Below are 10,043 nucleotides of genomic sequence, written 5' to 3'. Positions count from 1 at the left end.
CAGGAGTCGGGGACGGCAGCTCTGGGGCTTCCATCGCAGGAAGCCAAGATGCCAGGAGCTGCGCCCCAGGGCCCAGCAGGAGCCGTCTATCACCATGGCAACTGAGGGGCCCTGCGCCAGCCCTACCCTGGCCCCCGAGGAGCCTCCAGCCAGCCCCCACCCTGGCCCCGGAGGAGTCTCCCGCCATTACCAGCCTGGCCACGGAGGAGCCTCCCGCTAGCCCCACCCTGGCCACGGAGGAGCCTCCCTCCAGCCCCACCTGGCCCGGGAGGAGCCTCCCGCCATTACCACCCTGGCCACGGAGGAGCCTCCCGCCAGAACCACCCTGGCTACGGAGAAGCCTCCCGCCAGCCCCACCCTGGCCCCGGAGGAGCCTCCCGCCAGCCCAGAACAGGAGTTGAGCGACGGCGCGACAAACCCCAGCAGCTCCGCATACTCCTGCGGGGCCAGCAGCTCCTCCGTGGGGTCTGGCAGCCCAGAGTTTCTAGGCTCCCTCTTTGGAGGTGAGGGGAGACCCAGGGAAAAGGGAGGAGGACTGGGGCGGTGGGGGACTAGTAACACCCTGTGCCCATCGGCTCGCCAAGGAGCCGGGACTGACCCACGTGAGCCCCACTGACACCAGTGGGGGTGGCACAGCCACGCCCCATGGCAGGGGATGCTGGGCGGAGTCGGGGAGCTCCAGCCTCCCTGATCATGTTGGGGGGGGGGCTGACTGCCACGGGGCCCTGAGGCTGATGGTGCTGAGGGCGTCTCTAGGAGGAACAGGGTGGGGCCCTCGCTGCCATGGGGCTCCTTACAGAGAAAGGGGAAACATGGAGCCTTCTCTGTCCACTGCATCCCCCAGCAGCAGAAGGGATTGAATTTTCTCCTTCCCTCCCTGGTGCAGACACCCCCAGTGCCCAGGTGTCGTGGCCTGAGGAGGAGGAGGAGAAGGAGGAGGAAGAAGAGGAGGAGGAGGATTCGTCCCCCATCACGGTGATCCAGCAGCACCTCCAGGGCAGAGCTGAGGTACAAAAATCCCCCAGCTGCGCTGCCCCCCAGTCCTGTCCTCCTCCTTGTTCCATCCCCACCCAGGCAGGGGGGCTTGTCCCAGAGAATCCCTCACCCGCAATGGGGGGACACAGCTCCTCTGTTATCTGGCACCCCAAAGTGGGGACATTTGTCCCACACAGGCCAAGGTTTTCCGCTACTCGCAGACACTATCCCAGTTCCAACCCCATGTCTGTGCAGGGCGACACTGGTTTCGGGAAGGGGGCGGCTTTCCCTGTCCAGCCCCATGGAGGTCCTGAGCCCTGGAGCTGGTTTGGGTTGGGCGGGGAGGGCCCTATGTAACAGGCTCTCTCTCCCCCCACCCCACTCCTAGCTGGTGGCGGACAGGGCCAAACAGCTGCGCTTCCTCCAGGCTGTGCCGCGTCTCTGCTTCTCGGCACAGAAGCAGGGACGGGACACCCTGGATCCCCCGGTCTCCAAAGCGGCCCTCGTGGAGAGCACTGCGGTGAGTGGGTCCCCATGCCCGGCCCTGGGGCGAGGGAGCCAGACATGGGAGGAAGCGTCAGTGGGGCCGGAGCGGGATGCAGAAGACAGGGGGTCCTGGGGCGGAGGGCTGGGGAGCAGGGAAGAGGAGAATTGTGACACTGATGGGGAGCTGGCCGTGGGGGAGGGGAGGGCGGAGTTGGGGGGGAAGAGGGGGAAGGAAGTTTGATGGACGGGAGGAATGGGGGGGCCCAGCTGGTTGGGGGTGGGGGTGACACTGGCTGTTTCTGCAGAGCACTTTGGGCTCCTCCCGGGGAAGTGCCAGTGCGTCTGCAGGGCCTGAGTCTCACATGCAGTTTTGTTTCCTTGGGGTCTCCCAGGAGCTGATTGAAAATCTCCCTGGTGCGTCAGAGCCGAGCTCCATCATGCCCAGCTCCATGGCCGCAGTTTGCAGCCTCAGGTACCAGGACCCTCCGGTCCAGCTGCCCTAACCCTGGTGCTGACCCAGAGCTGGGCCCAGAGCCGGGAGTCACAGCTCCTCCCCCGCCTAGGTTCCCCCCGGCTGCGACTGTTCCCATCCCCCAGCAGAGGAGGCGGGAGCGTCCCCTCTTTCCTGGCCGGGGGGTTGATTTCACTCCAGGAAAGTAGGGAGGGGATCACTGCGGGGGGCGGTGGGGGCGGTGTCATGGCCATGGCAGTGCCAGCGCCACGCTGGTGCTGCAAAGTGTAAACACGGGCTCCTCTCCAGCAAACTGAAGCCACCGCTTGCCCTGGAGCTAGAATCTCGCCTTCTGCGGGCTCTTCTGAACAGGATGTGCACGCTGGGCACTGGGCAGGACACCACAGGGAGAGGCTGGTTTGTTAGAGCGTGTATGCCTGCCGCTGACCCTCCCCTGCCTTCTTCTCCCACAGCACGTCCATCTCTCTCTCCTGGCAAACAACACCCAGGAGAGAGCCATGGCCGGTCAGACCAGCGCAGCCCTGCTCCAGTTTGCCACCTCCCTGCCTGGATTTGATGTGAGTAACCACGTGCTGGGGCCTGGTCTGGTGCATTGTGGGTAACAACGGGCACCTGGTCCGTCAAAGGCTCCATCTTGTCTTGTCTGTGTTACTGTCAGTGAGCGGGGGAAACACCGGTTAGTTAAGTCATTTCCCCGCAGGGCTAACCTGCCAGTCTAGGGTTCTGATCCGAGGACAGGCCAGACCTAGCATCACTCTTGCATTGCGTTTCAGGCAGCAAGGCGGGAACTTCTCTCTTTTTCCTCTGACTCTGTTGAAGGCTTTTGAATACTGGTCAGTGTGGTCACAAGTTGCTGTCAGTGGCCATGGTCGGAGAGTGGCAGTTTTGTCATTCAATATCCAGGGTACAATCTTAATATCCGTTAAGTCCTGCTCTCCAAACTACTGGGTTTCCTGCCCCTGAGTTGAGGTGGGTGTCTCCACTCAGGTCTGAAGTTTCTCGGGTTGGCAGCCTGAGTCCATATTGCTGGGACTCTTGATTAGGAGCATAAAGGTGAGATCTAAAAGATCTTATTGAAAAGTTGGAGTCTTTGATCTGTCCAGTTTACTTTATGAACTGAATGAGATTCCCCATCTGAGCAGCTCTGAGGTGGGTGGACCTAACAAGGTCTTACTTGATGTTAATTTAGAGCAGTATTTCTCAATGGGTGGGTCCAGTCCCCAGGAAGAGTCACAAAAGGCAATCAGGAGGGTCATGAGGAGGCCATTGAAAACTGTGTTTACAACCTAAAGCAAAGAAAATTTCCCTCTCCCTGCACATACTCACCCTTCAAGATCAAGTATTCCTGGTCCACCACTCCAGACGCACAAAAATCAATTCTATTGCCTTATAACTGCTATCACAGATATCATTTTACAGTAAATGTTGCCGGGGGAGAGAGAGTTGTAAAACACTTTGTAGAAGGGGTCGGCCACCTGAAGAGGGTGAGAAACACTGAGTTGGGTTGGGCTTTCCTGCTTTTCCTCTGTAAAATGAAGCCTTCAGCCTCTTTACTGAGGTTTGGTCTACATTCAAAACTTGAACCAGCATAGCAATGTCAGTCGGGATGTGGGAAAACCCACACACTGGGACATAGCCCTGCCGACAAAACCCCCAGTGAGATGCAGCTATACCAAGAGAAGAGTGCTTTGGTTGACGTAGCTAATGTCCTTTGGGGAGGGGGTTTTCCTGCACCAGCTCCTGAGCTCCTGTCAGTTTATGCCACATCTAGGCTAGAGGGCTATGCCGACATAACTGTGATGGCACAGGCGTGGTAGCTGGTGGTAAGAAACCCCCAGGGGAGGGGAGGGCCCTTCATCCCTCTACTCTTATCAAGACTGCACTGGGGTGGGGCCAGGCTGGGCAGCAGCATCCGTCCAGGTGTTGTGGTGACCCCACCAGCTGTTGCCATGGGGACTGCATCACAAAGCGTCTCTGGGTGAAATCACACTGGTGGGAGCTGGGAGCCCTCTCCAGAGGCCTGTATCCCACACGGGGCCTGGGGCTCAGCTCCCCCAGACCCACGGAGGAAGGTTTCACCGCGGGCGTCCCCTGTAGCTGCCCTGGGAGAGTCACTCACCTCTGGACCCGCCCTCATCTGCTGGGAGGCCACAGCAATGAGGCTGCCGATAAGTCCTGCCTCCATCCCCTGCTCCAGCGGCACGGTCCTGAGGCCCTCGTATGCCGCCACCTTCTGCCTGACAGACACCTGGGGCGGAGAGCCGAGGGGCGGGAGGAGATCAGTGGAAAGTGGCCTGTGGCTTGGAACACAGAGCCAGCTCCCAGGGATGCCCGCAGGGCTTCAGTCAGGCCAGGAAATGGTGGCATGTGTGAAGCTGGGCTGGATTCAGCTCCCACTTACTCCAGGGACCTCTGGGGACTCCCTGCGGACTCCCCCTGAATTACGGGGTGACCCTCACTTAGGGTTGCCAGTTTGGTTGAATGTATTCCTGGAGGTTTCATCACATGATATAATCTTTAATGAAAGATTAAGCTTTGATTCCTGGAGATTTGGGCAATCCTGGAGGGTTGGCAATCCTACGTCACTGTCTGCCCGCTGGAGGCTGCGGCATGAACCCTGGGAAGGAGGGGCCGGAGAGTGCAGCATGAACCCCAGGGGGCAGAGTCTGCAGCATGAACCCCAGAGGGCAGGGGGCAGAGTCTGCAGCATAAACCCTGGCGCACAGGGGGCTAGGTGGGAGTAGACCCCTGCAGAGACTGAAGTTCCTGAGAGTGGTAGAGTTTGAGCTGCTCTGTAATGAACCATGTCTCAGCCCTGGACTGAGCTGCCCTTTGCCCCCCCCCCCCCGCCAACAGGCCTGGAGTGCACGTGTGGGGCAATCAGCACTTACCTGAGGAGCTGGGAGAGGAGCACCTATCCACAAATCACGCACCAGCGCTTCTCTGCACACCTGCTCCCCACGTACCGGTACCTCCTCAGCGCCTGGCTGCCCAGCGAGGACACAGAGGTGAGGGGCTCGCACAGGCACTGTGGCCACGGGGCGCTCGCTCTGCATCTCCCCACAAGCCCTTTCGCCCCTGGCCCCTTTGTAAGGAGCAGACCCGGGTGGAAATCTCTCCTGTCTTGGGGTGGATAATGTCACCGGATGCTGGGGGCTGTGGAGGTGGAGGGCTAAGAGCCAGGATTCCTTGGCCAATGTCCTCCTGCAGCATAGAGGCCAAACTGGTCTCGCTGCATCTCAAGCTGGTCCCTACTGCTCTCGGTGCCTGAGCCAGTGCTGGAAGGAGAAGTACTGGATCCAGTGACTGAGCCGCAGGGGACCAAGCCAGCAGTCACCCCGTACCCATCTCTCGACAGGTCAAACTGGCTGTCCTCAAGGCCCTGGGGCCAGTGCTGAACATCCTGCTGCCCAGGAAGGATCTGCAAAACCAGATCTATGGGGACATCCCCCTGCTCCTGGCTCAGTATGGGAAGAACATTGAGGCCTTTTACATCACCAAGGTGAGGAGGTGGGGGGCGTTCCCTGCAGGCTCTAGCCCCCTGGGGCAGGGACTCTCTCTGGACTCCCAGTGGCTCAGTGAGGCAGGGTCTGGCCCCGGAGGCTCAGGGGTCTCCCCAATTGACTGCTGTTCTATAAGCTGTCACAAGGAATGGGCTGGTCCCGGTTCCTTTGGTGCTGTTCTGCAGTGGGAGCCAGCTGATCCCCAGAGTCCCACTGAACCTTTCCACCGTTCTGTCAGCCTGGGGCTGGGCTGGGGGGAGTCTGTGCAACCCTAGAATCTCACCAAGCTGGATTCCAAGTTTCTCCCTCGATCTCCGTGTAGCTCACCCAGGCTCAAACCCAGTAAAGAATCCAGTCACTAGGACCCCTACTACTGTCCCAGCTTCTTGGGTTCTTATTGGGTAAGCCTCAGGCCATGTGGTGAAAACAATCCTTCGCTCCCAGCAGAGACTGCCTGCCTGCCACTGTCTCCGGCCAGGGCCCAGCACAAGCAGTGGCAATTCGTGCCACCACGAGATACTGCAGCAAAGGGGCTTTCCCAGTTTTAGAGGGACCCTTCTTTGCTATGCACATTGGTCCTGTCACAGCTCAGGGGCTGGATTTGATGCCTTCTTGAGGTCCCTTCCAACCTGAGATTTCCATGGTGATTTCTATGATTTCCTGTACCAATTATCTCCCATCTGCCTGCATTTTACCCAATAGAAAGTCTCTCTTCCCTTGACTAAGGTTTTTGCAACCCCAGAATGTCCAACCATTCTGAGACCGTAACATAACCTCAGCACCTCCTTTTTCAATTTATCTGGTACAAGCAGCTGATACCTGTACCCATCACCCACTGGTTTTCCCCATGTCCCATACAATATTTCATCTTTAAACGCCCATGCTTTCCCACGTAGACCAGAACGTTTTTACTGTGGTGTTGTGAGGGACGCAACGTTCCAGGCTGGCTGGGTTTGCCTGTTGATTTGCCAGTCACCCGCTATCATGAGATCAGGATCCCACACGGGTCCAGCGGGGCCTAGTGCTGGTGTGTGGAGGGACACGCTGGTGCCTGTGCTGCTGCTGCCGGCCGGCTCACCCTGTATCTCACCACCACCTGTGACAGTGTCCCTCCTGGCCCTGCAGGGGAGGGTGGCTGTCCTACAGCCATTGGCACGCTGGTCCTCAGCAGGGTACCTGGATAAGGTGGAGGGATGGCCTCTCAATTACACTGCCCTGCAGCTTGGTGTGTCGGCCAACTCGCTGGTAAGGGGCAAGGTCAGCTCCCTACCCAGCAGACCTGTGATTCCCCCCCTTCTCCCCTCCCACTAGTTGCTCTTCCTGCCACTCACCTCAGTGCCCATGGCATGTGAGTCACCCCTCCACCCAGTGGCAAATTGGTTCAAATTGCACTTTGCCACTTACAGCTCCCTGGATAATGGGTTCACCCCAGAGATGCCTGCAGGACCCTCCCCGCACTCCATGCTGAGTGTCACTCTCCCCCGCCCCACCTCCCAGGCATGGGGAGCTGCTCCTCCACACAGAGTGACCCTGTGCTCATCTTTTCCAGGAGCGTCCAATGCGGGAGCCTTCCCCTGGGGGGGCGGCTGGAAAAAACGGTCCCAGAAAACCAGCCTGGCCACCTCAGAAATAATCATTGCCTCGGGCAGGGGGCTCAGCCAGGTGAGGGCTCCATTGGCTTAAGTGCAGTGACCCCTGATTTACAGCAGGCTGAGTGAGACCAGGACCAGGCCTGGAAAACCAGGGCGATTGATTTCAGTGGTCACTGCTGATTTACACCAGTGCAAGGGCAGAATCAGAGCCCGGGGGACATTCTGTTGATCTTACTGGAAGCAGAATTGGGCCTTGGCCCATAATTGAACAGTGATAGCATATGGGTGTTGCGGGGGAGGGAGCAGAGCTCTGAGGGGGTGATGGGGGAGGGGCAGAGCAGGGCTCTGACGGGAGGAGGGCAGAGCAGGGGTCAGAGGGGAGGGGAGAGCGGGGCTCTGACGAGTGGAGGGCAGAGAGGGGCTCAGAGGGGGAGGGGCAGAGCAGGGCTCTGAGGGGGTGTGGGGGGGGGGGCCAGAGCCGGGCTTGGTGGGGGAGGGGCAGAGAAGGGCTCTGACGGGGGGAGGGCAGAGCAGGGCTCTGAGGGGGTGTGCGGGGGAGGGGCAGAGCGGGGTTCTGAGCGGGGGGAGGCAGCAGAGTGGGGCTCGGAGGGGGCGGGGCAGAGCAGGGCTCTGACGGGGGGAGGGCAGAGGGGGGCTCGGAGGGGGTGAAGGGGGAGGGCAGAGCGGGGCTCGGAGGGGGAGAGGGGGGGGGAGGGCAGAGCTGAGCTCGGAGGGGGGAGGGGGAGGGGCAGAGCAGGGGTCAGAGGGGGGAGGGCAGAGCGGGGCTCTGAGGGGGTGTGAGGGGAAGGGGCATGAGCAGGTCTTGGAGGGGGAGGGGCAGAGCAGGGCTCTGACGGGGGGAGGGCAGAGCAGGGGTCAGAGGGGAGGGCAGAGCGGGGCTCTGAGCGGGGAGGGCAGAGCTGGGGCTCTGATGGGGGGAGGGCAGAGCAGGGGTCAGTGGGGAGGGCAGAGCGGGGCTCTGAGCGGGAGGGCAGAGCTGGGCTCTGATGGGGGGAGGGCAGAGCGGGGCTCCTAGGGGGAGCGGCAGAGCAGGGCTCTGAGGGGATGTGAGGGGGCGGGGCTCGGAGGGGGACGGGCAGAGCGGGGCTCGTAGGGGGTGTGAGGGGGAGGGCAGAGCGGGGCTCTGAGCGGGGAGGGCAGAGCGGGGCTCTGACGGGGGGAGGGCAGAGAGGGGCTCGGAGTGGGAGGGGCAGAGCAGGGCTGATGGGGGGAGGGCAGAGAGGGGCTCGGAGTGGGAGGGGGCAGAGCAGGGCTGACGGGGTGAGGGCAGAGCGGGGCTCGGAGGGGGTGAAGGGGGAGGGCAGAGCGGGGCTCGGAGGGGGAGGGGCAGAGCGGGGCTCGGAGGGGGAGAGGGGAGAGGGTAGAGCTGGGCTCTGCAGAGGGGACGGTGCGGGGCTCTGAATGGGGTGACGAGTCAGTCCACCAGCAGGGACACAGGCTGAGACTGTTGGGGACAGGATTCACCAGCCCTGGGCGCTCTCACCCTGGTCTCTGCAGGAGCTCTGGGAACGGCTCCTGGGCTGTGTTACCCGCACCCCTTACACTGATTCCATGACCCCCCTGTGCCGCTGCCTGAGGACCTGGCCACGAAGCGGCAGCAGCACAGACAAGCAGCCCCCCAAGTGCAGGGAGCCTGGTCAGTGCAGCAATGCTCAGCCCCGGGGATCACAGCATGGGGGCCCTGGGGTACCAGCGGGGATCTGCTAGGGGAGGGCAGGCCCCAGGGAGCCCCTAGAGGAGCCTCTCCCACAGCACAGCGGGAGCTGTTCTCCATGGGATGTACCCGGGGAGCAGAGGCAGGGGCGGCATGGGGGTCATGAGGGGATCCCTGGGGCAGAAGGCCACATGTCTGCACCTCTGCATGTGCTCTGCAGCGCTGATGCTGGTCAGACGTGCCCACCGCTGCCTCCGGCACAGCTCTGCTAGTGGCTTGCCCCGCTGCTCTGCCCCTGCCCAGGTTCCGGGCAATCCCCCTGTGTGGCGTGGGGGTCATGGAGCAGCCTGGGCAGTGGGGGAGATGCAAAGCCCTGTCCCACTGATTGCAGCAGAGCCCCAAACCTGGACTGCTCACAGCCTTTTTTCTGCTCTTTTCCCAGCGGCATCTGCGACTCCCCAGCAGCTGCTGGCCCGGCTCCTGGTGAGTGACTCACACCGAGGGAGGGCCCCACCGCTGGGGAGTAGCCCCTGTGAAGCTCAGGTCCTCATCGCCCTGGAGCAAGGGGCGGCCATGATGGGGTCCCTTATCCAGAAACTGCCCATAGGGGGACTCCCTGACTCCACCTACGGGCCCTGTGTTCAGGAGGAAGATGCTTAGCTCATGTTTCTTGCACAGTCCCCATGCTGAACAGGGCCCGTTCTCTCCCCTCCCCAGTATGGAAGAGGCTCAGCTGGTGCAAATCACCTCCTTTTCCTTCTCAGGTGCTGTCAGCATCCCCCTTCGAGGGAGAAGGGTGCGGAGTGGCTGCGCTGCTCCTGCTGAACGCCCTGCGCCCTGAGATGTATGGGGACGAGGCCTGGAGCAGTGGTGGATGGAGATTCCAGCCATGGTCCAGTATCTTGATGGTAAGGGGTTTGGGTGGGAGCAGCTGGGATGGGGCAAAAGGCCTACCAGTGCCATCCTGTCCTATCTGCAGCAATGGAGCCAGGGAGAGCACAAGGCCTCTTGGATTGTCACACCTGCAGCCTGATGCTGCGTGGTTAGGTCCCCGGATGTCCCATGGGAGGGGTTGGGATGGATCTGTGGAGCGGAGTCAAGGATGCAGAGTGAGGAACGGAGCAGGGAGAATGAGGTGCGATTAGAGCTGAGCTGTGAGAGAGAGAGCTGCTGAGGGGCACAGCCAGCACCCTGCAGCCAGACTGGCTAGAGTTGGCTCCTGGGAAACCCAGATGAGACACGTATTCCCTACGAGGCCGTGCCACATTGGAATAGGGTACCCCTGGCATGGGAGGAAGGGCAGGAACTCCAGTGCGGATGGGATCCCTATGTAGGGACCT

At 61.2% G+C, this 10,043-nt stretch overlaps 1 long non-coding RNA gene across 1 annotated transcript; it reads left to right on the top strand.

Moving 5' to 3' along the window:
* Nucleotides 1-7,040: 7,040 nt before the first annotated feature.
* On the top strand, nucleotides 7,041-9,556 carry LOC123348658. Its single transcript, XR_006573229.1, has 3 exons — nucleotides 7,041-7,098; nucleotides 9,146-9,186; nucleotides 9,468-9,556. It is a non-coding gene; the product is annotated as an uncharacterized LOC123348658 (long non-coding RNA).
* The last annotated feature ends 487 nt before the right edge of the window (nucleotides 9,557-10,043 follow it).

Source organism: Mauremys mutica, chromosome 13 (assembly GCF_020497125.1).
Source record: "Mauremys mutica isolate MM-2020 ecotype Southern chromosome 13, ASM2049712v1, whole genome shotgun sequence".
Classification (NCBI taxonomy): domain Eukaryota; kingdom Metazoa; phylum Chordata; order Testudines; family Geoemydidae; genus Mauremys; species Mauremys mutica.
Note: the sequence above shows the minus strand (reverse complement) of the source record. Positions and strands in the feature narration are given on the sequence as shown.